At 39.3% G+C, this 14,994-nt stretch overlaps 1 protein-coding gene across 1 annotated transcript in view; it reads right to left on the bottom strand.

Annotated features, from left to right (window-relative positions):
• The window catches only part of TAFA3 (TAFA chemokine like family member 3), a 376,609-nt gene extending 373,589 nt beyond the window's left edge, over window positions 1-3,020 (bottom strand). The window contains exon 1 of the mRNA XM_063450695.1: window positions 2,592-3,020. The gene's annotated coding sequence lies outside the window, so the exon portion shown is untranslated. The remainder of the gene's footprint in view (window positions 1-2,591) is intronic.
• Window positions 3,021-14,994: the final 11,974 nt, after the last annotated feature.

Here is a 14,994-nt window from a genome sequence, read left to right as displayed (position 1 = left end):
AATCGCCAAACTATAACTATCATAACTATCTTGGCCTAAAGTTTGCAATCCTCTCTCTAATCCTTCACAATTCCAGTTAGGTAAATAATCTCCAATTTAAAAAATAAAAAAAAAACAGCTGGAAAGCTTAATGTTGTTTCCACCTGCAAGCTAGCATTACTTCATTATTCTGGTATGTTTCTCAGTCAATGGATAGTCGTTTCTCCTGAAATTATTTTCTTTGAGGGGGTGGGGGGGGGGGGGGGTATGGCAAAAAAAAACGAGTTTATTTCTTAAGGGCTCCCCTACTGAGCTAGATGTCACTTCTAAAGTACTTGCAACACTTACAGTTATCTTCATTCACTAGGGGAAAACTCTCAAATACAGTAGAAGATGTTTGCACCTGTAGAAAATGAACATCTCACTCTCTGGAAGACATTCTCATTAAATCTGAGTTTTTGTTTCAATATAGGGTAGTCAGCATGACAGTGGTAGAACATTTTGACAATATTATTATTCGTTTAATGGACATTGACATTGCCAACAACGTTATACTCATTCATGGCAGGTGTCCTTCAAAGACTAGGAACATTAAAATATAGGGGTGAAAAAGCAGGGGGGGGGGGGGTGATCCTTTATATGATGCTTTTTTTTTTTTTTTTACAGCCCTGAACTGCCCTTGGGCTATTAAAGATATCCTCATTATATGAAAAAGCTGAACACTGCAACGTTAGAATCAAAACAGGTACAGTGCTAAATGGCAAATTGTATTTCTGTCTAACAAAAATGAATTAATGGTTACTGCTATTATCATGTAATAACCTGAATGAATCTCAATTAAGACATGTTTTGCTTGTTTATTTTTAACTACCATATATATTTAATACCAATATAAATAGATCACCCTAAACGTCGAGTCTGAGGATCACATAATGATATTACAAAAATGGCTAAAGATTTTATGATATTCATTTCCCCTTTAAGTGGGGATCCTTATAATAAATTCATCATGCTGGGCAGTAATGATATTAATGCAACCCTGCAATATAGATCAAACAAAAGCATTTCGAGTTAAAGGGAACATATGGTAACCCTGCTTAAGGGGAACATTTTCTGAATGAAAAATGGCCTTCATCTTAGTTAACGGCAAAAATTAGCAAGTAAAAGAAAGAGATATTTCTTCTTTGGAAAAAAAAATAATAATATTCATACCCTTGTCTTCTTTAGGGAAGACTAAGTATTTTTAAGGAGATGACTAAAGGTACAGTACAACAGATGTTGATGACATATTGGTCAATACGATCTGCTGTTACAGAAAACAGTGGTGTCTGATTGACTTCATAAAGAAAGTTTTACATACTGCTGGAAGGAGATTTGGTTTATCATTGTAATTTTTGGGGAGCTGTGTTACATATTTTTTTTCATTGCTGGGAAATGGTCTGACGAGAACACATTGTGTCTTTGGCTATTCAACAAGCTAGAAGGCTTGTTGAAGAAAATAATGGGCTTATTTATTACACTTAATAAGAGGATAAATAAAGGAATTGTTAACACATTATCTGAGTGGCACAAGAGCCTTTGTTTTAAAGATGTCATTAACCCCTGCCTACCAGACAGGCCTGCATCATTGCAGAACTCTGAAATATTTAATGGGTTTTATAAATTAAATATTACCCACACAGCCAGTGAACAGTATGCATGTACAGAAAAAATAATGTGTAAGATTACTCTACAGTATACTAAAATGAAAAAAAAAAAAACAGACTAAAAGACTCTGAAGAATGAAGTCAGGTGTTCTATAATTGTATTACAGGCTGAGATTTAACAAAAAGTGCATAAAAAGAAATTAATTGCAGACATCAAACCTGGATTTCAAATACAGAAATCCAGCACACGCAAACCTTATGAAATTAGAGAAGCACTTTTTTAAAAAAGAGTTCTTGAAAATATGGAATGCATATTAATATAACACAATTTAAAAGCCAGAGGCTTATCATATCACTGTACAGAGAATTTTACATACAATACGCAGAACATCAAAGTACCTGAGCAGCATACTATACAGACATCCAGATGATGAGTTTAAAAGCCATATATGAAATGCTTTGGGTGTGCATTTTTGTCTAGTTCTTAAAATGATATGAAAATATGAAGAAGGAAAAAAAAAAGACACAAATACTCAGTTCTTTCACTCAATTAACCAGATGCTGTGATTTTTCAACAACACTATTTGAGCAAAGCCTGAAAGTACAATTAGATATGAACGGTGGAGGAAAACTTTATACAATAATGAAATGCTGATTCCCCCCCACACATCCGCCCCTCCAAATCATTAACATGTCGAAATGATTGATTACGGGAAATAAATTGCTCTTCAGATGATTGCAAAAAAAAAAGTGAAGAGAAATCAGAAGGGTGCCTTGGAATTTTAATTTTCATTATTATTCCATCACAAAAAAAAAATACCTGTCTAAAAGCAGAATATGTAATTGCACACACCTGTGTTTGATTAAAACCCCCTTTTTTTTTTTTTAAACAATAATCAGAATGCAAGCCAAATTGTTTATCACCAGCACTGATATATAATAGCAATAAACCTTGACATAGCCTACCTGTGGTCTTGCTTTAAAATCGATATCCATCAAAAGATCCCTCTTAAATTTCCATATTGATGGTAGGTCACACCTTTTCTTCAAATGGAACTCCAAAAAAACTTAACTCATTCACCTAGCCCAGCATTGCATTTCTCCCATCCAGCAACTACCATTAAAAAAAAAAAATAATAATTAATCAGGCAGGTGAACACAATGGGATCCTCATTGAAACTCCTGCTTCTGATTCCCAACTGCTTCCTTGCTTTGCAGAAATTCAGAGTTCCCCCCCTTAATCCAAAGTGGTCTAAAGATGATGTCTCTAGGTGAAGCAGACAGGTACCTTGCTGTACCCTAGATGTGTTCTGCGTGTGTGAGCAGAGGAGTCCCAGGGATGCTAATTCAGAAAATGTTGTCTGGTCCGCCTGCACTGTAATTTGAAAGAGATGCAGCCTGTGGTACCACAGAGAAATGCATTAGGCTTTGACTTCATTGGCAGCCTTAGCTTAAGCAGAATCCTTAGGGACTGGAAAGGAAGCAGGCTGGAATCTATGTAGTGTGAAAGAGGCACAGTGCCCTCTAGTGACCCATAGAGATATAACAGGAGGACATGTGAGTGATGGAGAGGCATACAAAGGTATGATCTAGGATACATAATTCAAAAGACTCCAAGGTTCTAAACTATCTCATTAGTTGTCCTTTTCATACTGTAATTCATTTTTTGTGCAGTCTTGACATTTGTGTTTGCATTATATGTAGGATTCTCAATGCATCTTTTTAAACAAAAAGTTGAGACACCTGACCCCAACACAAAGCCTTGTGGCCTGTAGCTTTGTCCTTGTTTCTCACTGACTGTCACAGGTAGATAGGGAAGAGGTAACTGGTAAACCTTTTTAAGGCGGTTCAAGATAGATTTCCGAACTAAGAAAAGCACTCACTGCTTTATTATTAAATTACACACTGTAGCGAACTAAACTCTTGTCTAAAATACAAGATGCGAATGTAGCTAAATTGAAGAATTTTTTTCATATCAGCAAATTTTGCCTTAATTTTTTAATCTGGATTTTGACTCGCCATATTTATAAAAAGGTTTTAATAAGTAAACACCAAACAGCAACCTCACAGCAGCTGAATGAAGTTCAGTTGTCACAATTTTGGCTGTTTTAACCCATTTTGCTACTCACAAAGGGCAAATTTAGTTATTTCAGATAACTTTGCATTTCTATTCAGTTGCTGTTCAATTGTCTGTTAAAATCAGCCAAATCTCCATATAACATGGATGATACAACGCTTCTCAAACAGCCAAATTGCTTTATTCAGTTGTTCCCATTCCCCAGAAATGGACCGGGAAAATTACAATTAAGAGGATACTACAGACACCAAAGCAAGTTTAGCTTAATAAAGCAGTTTTAGTGTGTAGATCATGCCCCTGCTTTCGCACTGCTTAATTCTCTGACAAAAAATTACTTTGTTTAGGCAGCCCTAGTAAAACCTCCCTGCATGTGACTTGCACAGCCTTCCCAAACACTTCCTATAAAGTGAGATCTAATTTTTATACTTCCTTTATTGCACAGTCTGTTTAATTCAGAATTTCATATCTCCTGCTCTGTTAATTGCCTTCTAGAACCTGCAGGAGCCTCCCATGTGTAATTAAAGTTCAATTTACAGGAACAGGCAATGAAGCTTGTAAGAAAAAATAATAATTAATCAGGCAGGTGAACACAATGGGATCCTCATTGAAACTCCTGCTTCTGATTCCCAACTGCTTCCTTGCTTTGCAGAAATTCAGAGTTCCCCCCCTTAATCCAAAGTGGTCTAAAGATGATGTCTCTAGGTGAAGCAGACAGGTACCTTGCTGTACCCTAGATGTGTTCTGCGTGTGTGAGCAGAGGAGTCCCAGGGATGCTAATTCAGAAAATGTTGTCTGGTCCGCCTGCACTGTAATTTGAAAGAGATGCAGCCTGTGGTACCACAGAGAAATGCATTAGGCTTTGACTTCATTGGCAGCCTTAGCTTAAGCAGAATCCTTAGGGACTGGAAAGGAAGCAGGCTGGAATCTATGTAGTGTGAAAGAGGCACAGTGCCCTCTAGTGACCCATAGAGATATAACAGGAGGACATGTGAGTGATGGAGAGGCATACAAAGGTATGATCTAGGATACATAATTCAAAAGACTCCAAGGTTCTAAACTATCTCATTAGTTGTCCTTTTCATACTGTAATTCATTTTTTGTGCAGTCTTGACATTTGTGTTTGCATTATATGTAGGATTCTCAATGCATCTTTTTAAACAAAAAGTTGAGACACCTGACCCCAACACAAAGCCTTGTGGCCTGTAGCTTTGTCCTTGTTTCTCACTGACTGTCACAGGTAGATAGGGAAGAGGTAACTGGTAAACCTTTTTAAGGCGGTTCAAGATAGATTTCCGAACTAAGAAAAGCACTCACTGCTTTATTATTAAATTACACACTGTAGCGAACTAAACTCTTGTCTAAAATACAAGATGCGAATGTAGCTAAATTGAAGAATTTTTTTCATATCAGCAAATTTTGCCTTAATTTTTTAATCTGGATTTTGACTCGCCATATTTATAAAAAGGTTTTAATAAGTAAACACCAAACAGCAACCTCACAGCAGCTGAATGAAGTTCAGTTGTCACAATTTTGGCTGTTTTAACCCATTTTGCTACTCACAAAGGGCAAATTTAGTTATTTCAGATAACTTTGCATTTCTATTCAGTTGCTGTTCAATTGTCTGTTAAAATCAGCCAAATCTCCATATAACATGGATGATACAACGCTTCTCAAACAGCCAAATTGCTTTATTCAGTTGTTCCCATTCCCCAGAAATGGACCGGGAAAATTACAATTAAGAGGATACTACAGACACCAAAGCAAGTTTAGCTTAATAAAGCAGTTTTAGTGTGTAGATCATGCCCCTGCTTTCGCACTGCTTAATTCTCTGACAAAAAATTACTTTGTTTAGGCAGCCCTAGTAAAACCTCCCTGCATGTGACTTGCACAGCCTTCCCAAACACTTCCTATAAAGTGAGATCTAATTTTTATACTTCCTTTATTGCACAGTCTGTTTAATTCAGAATTTCATATCTCCTGCTCTGTTAATTGCCTTCTAGAACCTGCAGGAGCCTCCCATGTGTAATTAAAGTTCAATTTACAGGAACAGGCAATGAAGCTTGTAAGTTAACATCTGATTGACAATGAAACCATTTGTTTCATACAGCCTGTATGAGTCACAGCTAGGGGAGGTGTGCCTAGGGCTGTAATAACAGACATAAAAGTGATTTTACTCCTAAATGGCAGAGAATTGAGCAGGGTCATGATCTATACCCCAAATCTGCTTCAGTAAGCTAAAGTTGTTTTGGTGCCTAAGCCATAGTAATGCTAACCCATATCACTCTTAACCCTATAAATATACCCCACAGGTCCTCCTGTGCTTTCTGAGAGACTGTCAGACAAGGAAAGTCTTAAGGGGTGGTGAAGGTGAGCAATAGACAGGGGGGAGGAGAAAGAAAAGAGACAGAGGGTGAAGAGAGAGACACAGGTGGGAGAGACAAAAGGCAAAGGGAGAGACACATGGGGAGGAGGGAGAAAGAGACAGAGGGGGGAGAAAGAGACAGAGAGGAAAGAGAGAGACACGGGGGGAGAAAGAGGGCGAAGAGAGAGAGACAGATGGGGAGGAGGGAGAAAGGGACAGGGGGAAAAAGAGACACAGGTGAGGGAGTAGAAAGAAACAGAGGGGGAGAGAGAGACACATGGAGAGTGGGGAGAAAGAGACAGAGAGGGGGAGAGAGAGACACAAGGAGGAGAGGTTGAGAAAGAGACAGAGGGGGAAGAGAGAGACACAGGGAGGAGAGGGGGAGAAAGACACAGTGGAGCAGTGAGGGGGAGAAATAGACACACAGAGGCGTTGGGGGAGAGACAAAGAGACACACAGAAGGTTTGTTGCGGGAACAAATAGACATACAAACGGGAAGGAGACAAAGTGACAGGAGGTTTGTTGGGGGAAAAGCTGGCCTTGGGGAGAAAAATACACACAGAGTGGCTGGGAGGAGAGAAAGAGGCACACAGAGGCACTGGAGTTAGAAAGAGACACACAGAGGGGATCCGGAAGGGGAGAAAGAAAAAGGGTCTGGGGCTAAGACATTTACAAAAGGGGCTGGGGGAAAGAGACATACAGAGGGATGTAGGAGGGTAAAAAGAGACACACAGGGGCTGGGATGAAGTAAAAGATACATAAGGAGAGTTGAAAGAAACACACAAGTGGGTTGTATAACACACAAAAGATAAAAATAGGAGACAAGATACACTAAACAAGGTAAAAAAATCAAAATAAAAAACGGCAAGAAATTCAAAAGGGGGTTAAGATAAACACAAGAGAAGTGTGTGTGTTTGGGGAGGGGTGCATTTTCATCTGTATCTCCTTCTCTCCCTGTAACTCAGTTCTTCAGCACAGGAGTTTATGCCGAAGAGCTAATTGACAGGTGAGAGAAAGACCTTATTAAATAGATTTTCCCTTCCAATATTTACATTTTGCTAGCAATTTAGCTAACACAATGTACAGATAGACGTAATTGATGTGATTCTGACAGTAATACACACGCACATATATATGCGCATGTATATTAATTTGTGTATTAGTAATATATCTAATTATGCCTACAATATTTAAACATATAATAATATACATTTATATATGCATAATACACACAGAAATTACATCAATATGTAACATATATGTAATGAGCATGTATTGACCCAGTCTTGTTGCTAGGTGCATACTCCAGCACATTAACATATTCAAAGTGAAGAGCGCACCCATAGGACTTCAAAATAAACAAGATAACGTCATTTTTTTTTTTTTACAGATGTGCAACCGTATACATTCACCATTTCAGTCCCATTACCAAACTTTCCTTAATATATGAAGGTAGTTGGACAGAAAAATTGATTATATGCAAATGCAAGTCTCCTTAAAATAAAGCCGTTCTTTTGTTTATGTTGAAGCATGAGTGCTTTCTTTCGTCGGAGTAATAGTTTTCAATTTTAAGTTATCTTTTCTACCTCTATATCAGCAGACTATGCTGGCGTGATGCATTATTGGGCTAGTATATATTTTTTTCCAGGGCTGCTTTTAGTTCCCAGTCCGGCCCTGACCCAGCTCTAAGTCCTCATCAGTGCTTACTCTTACATAATATGCGGTATTTGTTTGTTATAGTAGAGAAATTCAATTGAAATATTTTGAAATTAATCTCACAACAATAAGATTTATTTGAAAATTGCAGGGACCCATTCGATTCAATTCAGTTACCATTTAGTTGTTAAGGCAAAATCAGATTTCATGTTGAGTGAATAGACACCACGGTATTTCTAGATCCCGCAAATGTTTATAGAGAACCACAACTACTTGTAGTAAGCCCAGGGTTATTATTATATGTGCATGATATTTTCAGGTTAGGTTTTGTTAGTGTAAGTAGAAAAGAGAGGAAACGTAATCTGTCCTGATTGTACCACTAGTATAATAAGAATCAAGAATTAAAACATAACATTTATTATAATCGAATAAAAAAATTACAGGTAACCTAAAATGCAGGGTAAGGTAAGGAAAGGGAAATTACAAAAATGTGCTAGAAAAATACTGAATAATTAGAGTTTATCGAAGTGGTGATGATCGTCAGGTAAGAACCACTGAGAGTTTCTATGTAGAAATACTGGTGTCTAGATTGCCAGTCACGTGATACGTTGTAACACTAAATCGTAACAATATGACTCTCACTATAACAATATAAGGTCCCTCAATAGGAAGTGCAACAAAATAGAACAGAGTAGCAATCTGTAGCGATATCAGGTGTATAGCAAAAAATTATAAATGAGAAAGACTTGGTCAAGGGGGAATATTGCCTAATATTGACTAGATAATTAGGCAACAACCTCCGAATAGCTAGATAAGTCAAAATCTAGACCGAGGGATAAATACCCTCAAGACAACAGTGTATCTATTTACAGAAGCGAATATGATAAAAAGTGCAAAGAGGGGGCAGTGTTAGGATAAGGTAACTAAGATTAGAACTGAAGCATTTTAACAGGGCACCAATAAGCGGCACCAATAAGCAAAATATAGAAGGTATTCAATGTATAAAGGAGCGCAACACTTGCAATTTGAGGACTAATCTCAACAGTAAGGTGTTTACTTAGCGAGCCCTAAATCTGTGACTTCGAGGGCACCTGAATGTCTACTAAATCCTAAATTATCAATGATGGTGTCCTGATAGCTGCTAGTCTAGTCGAAGAACCCTAAATCTGGGCCTTCAAGGGCACCTAAATCATTACCAAGTGGTGAAGTAAGCGCCGTTATCACTGCTATCATGCGCTAAAATAAAGATAATCTATACCTTCCCTACTGACCTCTGTAGTAATACATTTAACATGAAGAAATGAAATATACAATCTTTAAGAAACAAAATCGAAATATCAGTGGTAAAGAGGTAAAATAGTTAAGTCAGGTAGGGTGTTTAGGCTGAACCCCAACAAGCGTTTTGCCAATTGCCAGTAAGCGGCTGTTCAAGGGGGAGCAGCTCTTCAAGTGCTACTTGAGATCAGTGAGAACAGTCCTGAGCAGCAGCTATTTCACCTGGCACCACTAATATGGCCACAGAAGCACAGGAGTCTTACACCCTATAATCTTGGGCAGACCGACATATGTAACAAACCATGCCAGGAGACACCTGACACTATAACCACAACAGACTGTGGTAGTACTTATGGTGCTTATAGTATCGGTTTAACATTAGGTTGACCTCATTATTACTACTTGTAACATATTCATCCTCACCTCGCGGTATCTGCGCTCAGCGGCCATGCGTCAGTGTACCTGACTCCTGCAACATGTTGATTGACGCCGGCCGTTGCGGATCCATGCCAAATGATAGCCCCACGTCCACCCATGTTGATGACGACGTCGGTGTGCGTGTGACATCACACGGGAGACGCGCGCACGTTCTGGGGTCGAAGGCCGATTTCGGCCAATCAGATTTGTAAAGGGCTTATTTAAACACATTTTTACTTCTCCTCATTGCCCTGTCATGGTTTCCCTTAGTGGTGGTCCAAGAGTGTGTTCCTGAGTGTTTATTTCTGGTTATTGACTTTGGCTTCGTTTTGACTTCCCTGTATTCTGGTATCCCTGACTTCTGGCTTTCCTTTATCGTTGTGTCCCATTCTGTGTCCACGACCTCGGCAAGTGTTCTGACTATTCTTTGGTATGTTAAGTCTGGCCATTCTAAGGCCCGGTAAGACCTTACCTTTTAGTCCTAGGTGTGATACAATGCTACGTGCTGGATCAATTAGTAATCCTGACACTTCTAATTTTATTACTACTAATGAATGTACCTGTGATGTATGTTACCCTACCATTCACTGTTTGACTATTGTCTTCTTGAATGTCTTAGCATTAAAGGTACATTTGAACCTTAAAAATCAATATATTTAATAATTCAGTGCTAAGCAGGCAAGAAAATGCAGTAGTTCTGGTGCTTAGAGTGTTCCTTTATGTGTTCCTTTACAGGTATATAGTTGATTCTTGACTTATTTTTGACTTTGACTAACCCTGTAGCATTGACAAAGATACCAAAGAAAATCTGGGGGACAAACTTTCATATAATAATCCCAGCCCTAGTGGCAATATGGTGGTATAACCAACTACTTTTAATATGTAGTTTGTATTATCTTTTTTTTCTCTTCTTTTTTAAATACAAAGAAACGTATTCAGAGTTATTCACTAAATTTAATTCAAATTGAATTTTAAATTTATGGCTAAAATAGTCAAATTGGAGACAAACTCTAAGTCAGCTAAGCTTCCAGGTTGACTACCTAGACCATAAATTTTTAATTCACTTTGAATTCTCACTTTAGTGAGCATCCCTGATTATCTTAAAAGTTACACCCAATTTGCTCTGGGGGATTTGTCCCCCCATGCCCGGTGCAATCAAATTCCAAGTTTCCTTAGCTGTAAAAAGTTTTTGGAGGTTGATTGAATTCTAGGATCACCGACAACAAGACATGTTAAAGAAGGAGAAAGATTACTAATAGCTAGAAAATATTGCGCAGATGGCACACCAAGAGAGGAGCACACCTGCACCTTCCTGTCAGATGACTTATTTTTCTGTAGTAAGATGTGGAAGATAGAGTGTTCATAGCAGACCTCACATGCATGGCACTTAATTATAACAGTGGATAATGATGAACCAATTTATTCAGTAGATCGACGGAAATGAGTGTTCAATAGTAAATCTAATTTTGCAGTTCTCTAAGCAAACTGTTGAACGAGAACACTTCTTAGCAAGTATGCTGATAAATCACAACATGGTAAAAGGCAAAGATACATAGACAAATATTATTGACAGCATTAGAATTGGGGCAGGGCAACGGGCAAAGTGTAATTCAAATTAGCCAGTTACTTGGATGTTTATTAATTAATGTGAAACTCTATTAAAAGAACACGCTAATGTTAACAATAAGAATCGACTTCTTTTTAACATTAAAGTGTTCCTTGTTGTGTTTAGACTCTAAAAACTTTCAAACTTACCTTTATTCTACCTTTTATTTTTGTCAAATGCACATGTGTGGCAATTGCCATAATCTGTCAATCTGGTTCCAAACAGAACCAAAAGAAGCACTAGATGCATTCAACGTTGTCATGCTGTGTTTGACAATGCCACAAGTGAAGATCTGTGAAAATCAAGGGTTTTCAATGAGGAAGCACTGTGTGTTCTCTGACAATTGTAAACATATCCCACAACATCTGCATCCCTAAAGGTAGGACACATTGGGCCAGGGAGTGAAGGGAATGGACCTGTGACCTGTTAACAGTCATGGACAAAATCTGTGTTGATGCAGAGAGATTTCCCAAAGCCATATGAATTTTGTGTATATCCTGGAAGTACTTGCAGGGGAGGGCTGTGGTATGAAGGCCCCCGTGATATACAAAGATCATATATTTTTAAATGAATGTTTGAATGCTGTTCAAGCTGGATATTTATATTTGAAAACAATTAATTCACTTACAGGTCTTCTATGCATAAGAAGATAGTAGCTTACAGCAAAATACAATGATCCAATGATCAAAAATTAGGCCCCAACTGGGAATCCAGATCAAATGATAAAACCAACTCTCCTTATATTTATACACAGTGCAAATAGAGAGAAAAAAGCTCACCAATGAAAGACAAACATTTTGCCCACAAGGAACTTTTGTAAATGGTGTGACAAACTGTGTCTTAAACCGTGTATAATTTAAAATGGATACATCATCTGTCGTAGGTCCCCAATTTTTTCCAGAAGCTCTGGATTGGCCCAAGATCATTGATCGGAATTAGCTAATGGTAGGCAGAACAATGGGTTAGCATAAAATATTGGTTATGATTTACACTTAGTAGACCAATAATGTGGTCATCTTCCTGTCTCCCTGCCTCCACTGCAGCAATTAAAAGAAAGTAACCTCCATAATCTGCACATAGTTATACACTTGGGGTGCCTGTTCCCCTTAACTTTCTTTACTATGCCCACATATGCCCATGTCCTTTTTTAACGTATAATTGTATATGCTCTACAGAAAATCAATATGTGCAAACACACCCGTACATTCACTCACACAAACACTGCTTGGTGCTAGATACATAAAAAAATACAAACACTTTTCGGTGCTAAAAACATTTTAAAAACTTGCGGTGTATTTTAAATTTTTAAGCTTGGGTGTGGGGGTGGTGCTAAATATAGGATCTGAATATAGTATATGCCACACACATATACTGATACACATATACATACACTGACACCCATACTGACACATTCAAATACACAGGCACACAGATACGCAAGCTAACACAGGCAGATATACAGACACACAGATACACACAATAAAATACGCACACAGATAAAAAACTGACACACATGCAGATACACAGACACACAGAAACACACAGGCAGATATACAGACACACTGATATATGCAGATACACAAATGCAAACACTGACACACATGCAGATACACTGACACACAGAAACACACACTGACACACATGCAGGAACACTGATACACAAACAGATACACACTGACATGCAGATACACAAACTGACACACATACAGACATACAGATTGTGACGGACCACCTGGCACCCTAACTGGGTACCCCCGCCAATCGATGCTTCCTAGCTGACGCTGAGGACCATAAGCACCGCATCAGACACCATAAGCACCGTAGACCTCACAAACCGCCGCAGCTTGTTTGGGGTCTCGTTGTTCCTTCTTGTCCTGGACCAAACTCCTGGATCCAGGGACTCAGAGAGTATAGCTGTGAAGCTCTTATAAGAGCTAGTAGTATAGCTGTATAGCAGGTTCCCTACAATCACGAGACCAGGCTGCTTGTTGAGGGTTATGCAGGAATAATTTAATGGTAGCCACACTGGCCTTTTATGCAAGTCCCCAAGCAAAGGTGGCACCCACATGGACAGGGACACAAATGTATACACCAATCACAATAGAGTTACAATCTAAGGCACTCCCACACATAATACAATAAGCCTTCCCCTTTACTTAGGAGATAATTGAGTCAAGTACTATACTAAACTCAATTATCTTCAAACACAAAAAACACATTTTTACAAAACACCCAAAATACCTTAAAACACATAAAATCCCCATAAAAGTTACATCCCCTGATAGCCCTGATCTGGGTAACCAAAATATCCAAAGATAACCCAGATCAGTTCAGGGGTTCAGAAATTCTATGGAAGTCATTTATTTGACCAACTGCAGGCAACCGAACAGAGTCAATAGTCTTACCCTGGAGCTTGTTCTCTTCATCCAGATAAATAATCTCACCGAACAGTGCCCTTCTAAGCTGAATAGAAGCAAATGCAGGAGATGATGGAAGTCGGTGTTCGGGAGTTTCTGTATCCTATTTCAGTTCCATGAGATTCATGCCCAAACACCGCTGCCTGCGTTCATGCAAACAAGATGGCCGCCACCTCGTGGTTGTCTATAGGAATTGCGGCCACCCAGACGAACAATTAGAACACTGCGATGAGAAACGTTCCAAGTTGTTAATAGGTGTTAACAAGCTCCAGGTTGTCTCTGTTCGTGCAGTTGTTCGGGAATTCAAAGTGCTGCTTCATAAGTCCAAAAAGGCACAAACAGTGATTTAAACCAAGTTTTGTCACAGGGCCCATTGTCACAGGGTAAGAGGCTGGCAAGTATTCCCCTCCAAGAACCAGTGATGAGGTCCAGCTCTTCACACAGATAAACACATTGACACACATACAGTTACATACATATGGATACACAGACACACAGATAGACATGCAGATACATAGACACATAGATACAAACACTGACACACATGCAGATACACAGACACTCAGGTACACACACTAATACACTTATAAAAACATTGACACACATACAGATACACACACTTCCATACCTCCCAACATCAGCTGTCCCAGAAGCCTTTGTGAAGGGAGTTAAGAAAGCGGACCACCAAAAGGGGGTGAGTACATACCTAACTGATTGCATTGAATGCAGACCCTGCGCAGTTTCAGTGCTCCTTGGAGGGTCTTAGTGCCCTAAACATAGCACCAGCTCAGGTAATGATGCACTCCTTCTATGATTGTTGGGTACAGTTCCCTTTTGTCCCCAAAAGTGGGACACCAGGCAATTAAGGTGGGGCAGGCATTGTTCCGTCAAAATTGGGCTGGTTGGGAGGCATGTACTTGGGGGGTATACAGAAATGACCCTGTAATATATTTTGTGATGAATGGGTGTTGTCTGTTACATGCCTCCCAACTATTCAGAATTTGTCAGAACAGTCACGATTTGTGTCCCACATCAAGAGATGCGCTCACGCTATGATTAGGGTACTGGGACCCTGAACAGAGCACTGAAACTATTGCATCACAGGCCCACCATGTTTACCTTCCCACTGGTGTCGGAATTTGCAGGACGCAGAGTAGGGAGCATGGGCGTCCATGGGGGGGGGGGGAGGTGGGGCAGGCCTACAGATCAGGTAAGTGAGGGATGGGGTGGCAGCCTACAGACCAGGTAAGTCAGGGATGGGGGAGACAGCCTACGGGAAGGGTCAGCAAGGAGCAGGAAGGTAAAGTAAAAGAAGGAGCAGAAAGGAGAAGGAACAGAAATGAGCAGGAAGGGACATCAAGGGGCTGCAAGGAGCTGAAAGGGGTAGCAAGGAGCACAAAGGTAAAGTAGGAGAAGGAGCAGTAAGGAGAAGGAAGGGTAAGCAAGAGCTGGAAATGGCAGCAAGTAGCAGGAAGCGACAAAAGGAGCACAAGGGTAAAGTAGGAGAAGGAGAAAAAAGGTGAAGGAACAGAAATGAACAGGAAGGGACATCAAGGAGC

The sequence above is a fragment of the Pelobates fuscus genome, chromosome 1 (assembly GCF_036172605.1).
Source record: "Pelobates fuscus isolate aPelFus1 chromosome 1, aPelFus1.pri, whole genome shotgun sequence".
Classification (NCBI taxonomy): Eukaryota; Metazoa; Chordata; class Amphibia; order Anura; family Pelobatidae; genus Pelobates; species Pelobates fuscus.
The sequence above is the reverse complement of the archived record's forward strand: the minus strand, read 5'-3'. Positions and strand labels throughout refer to the sequence as shown.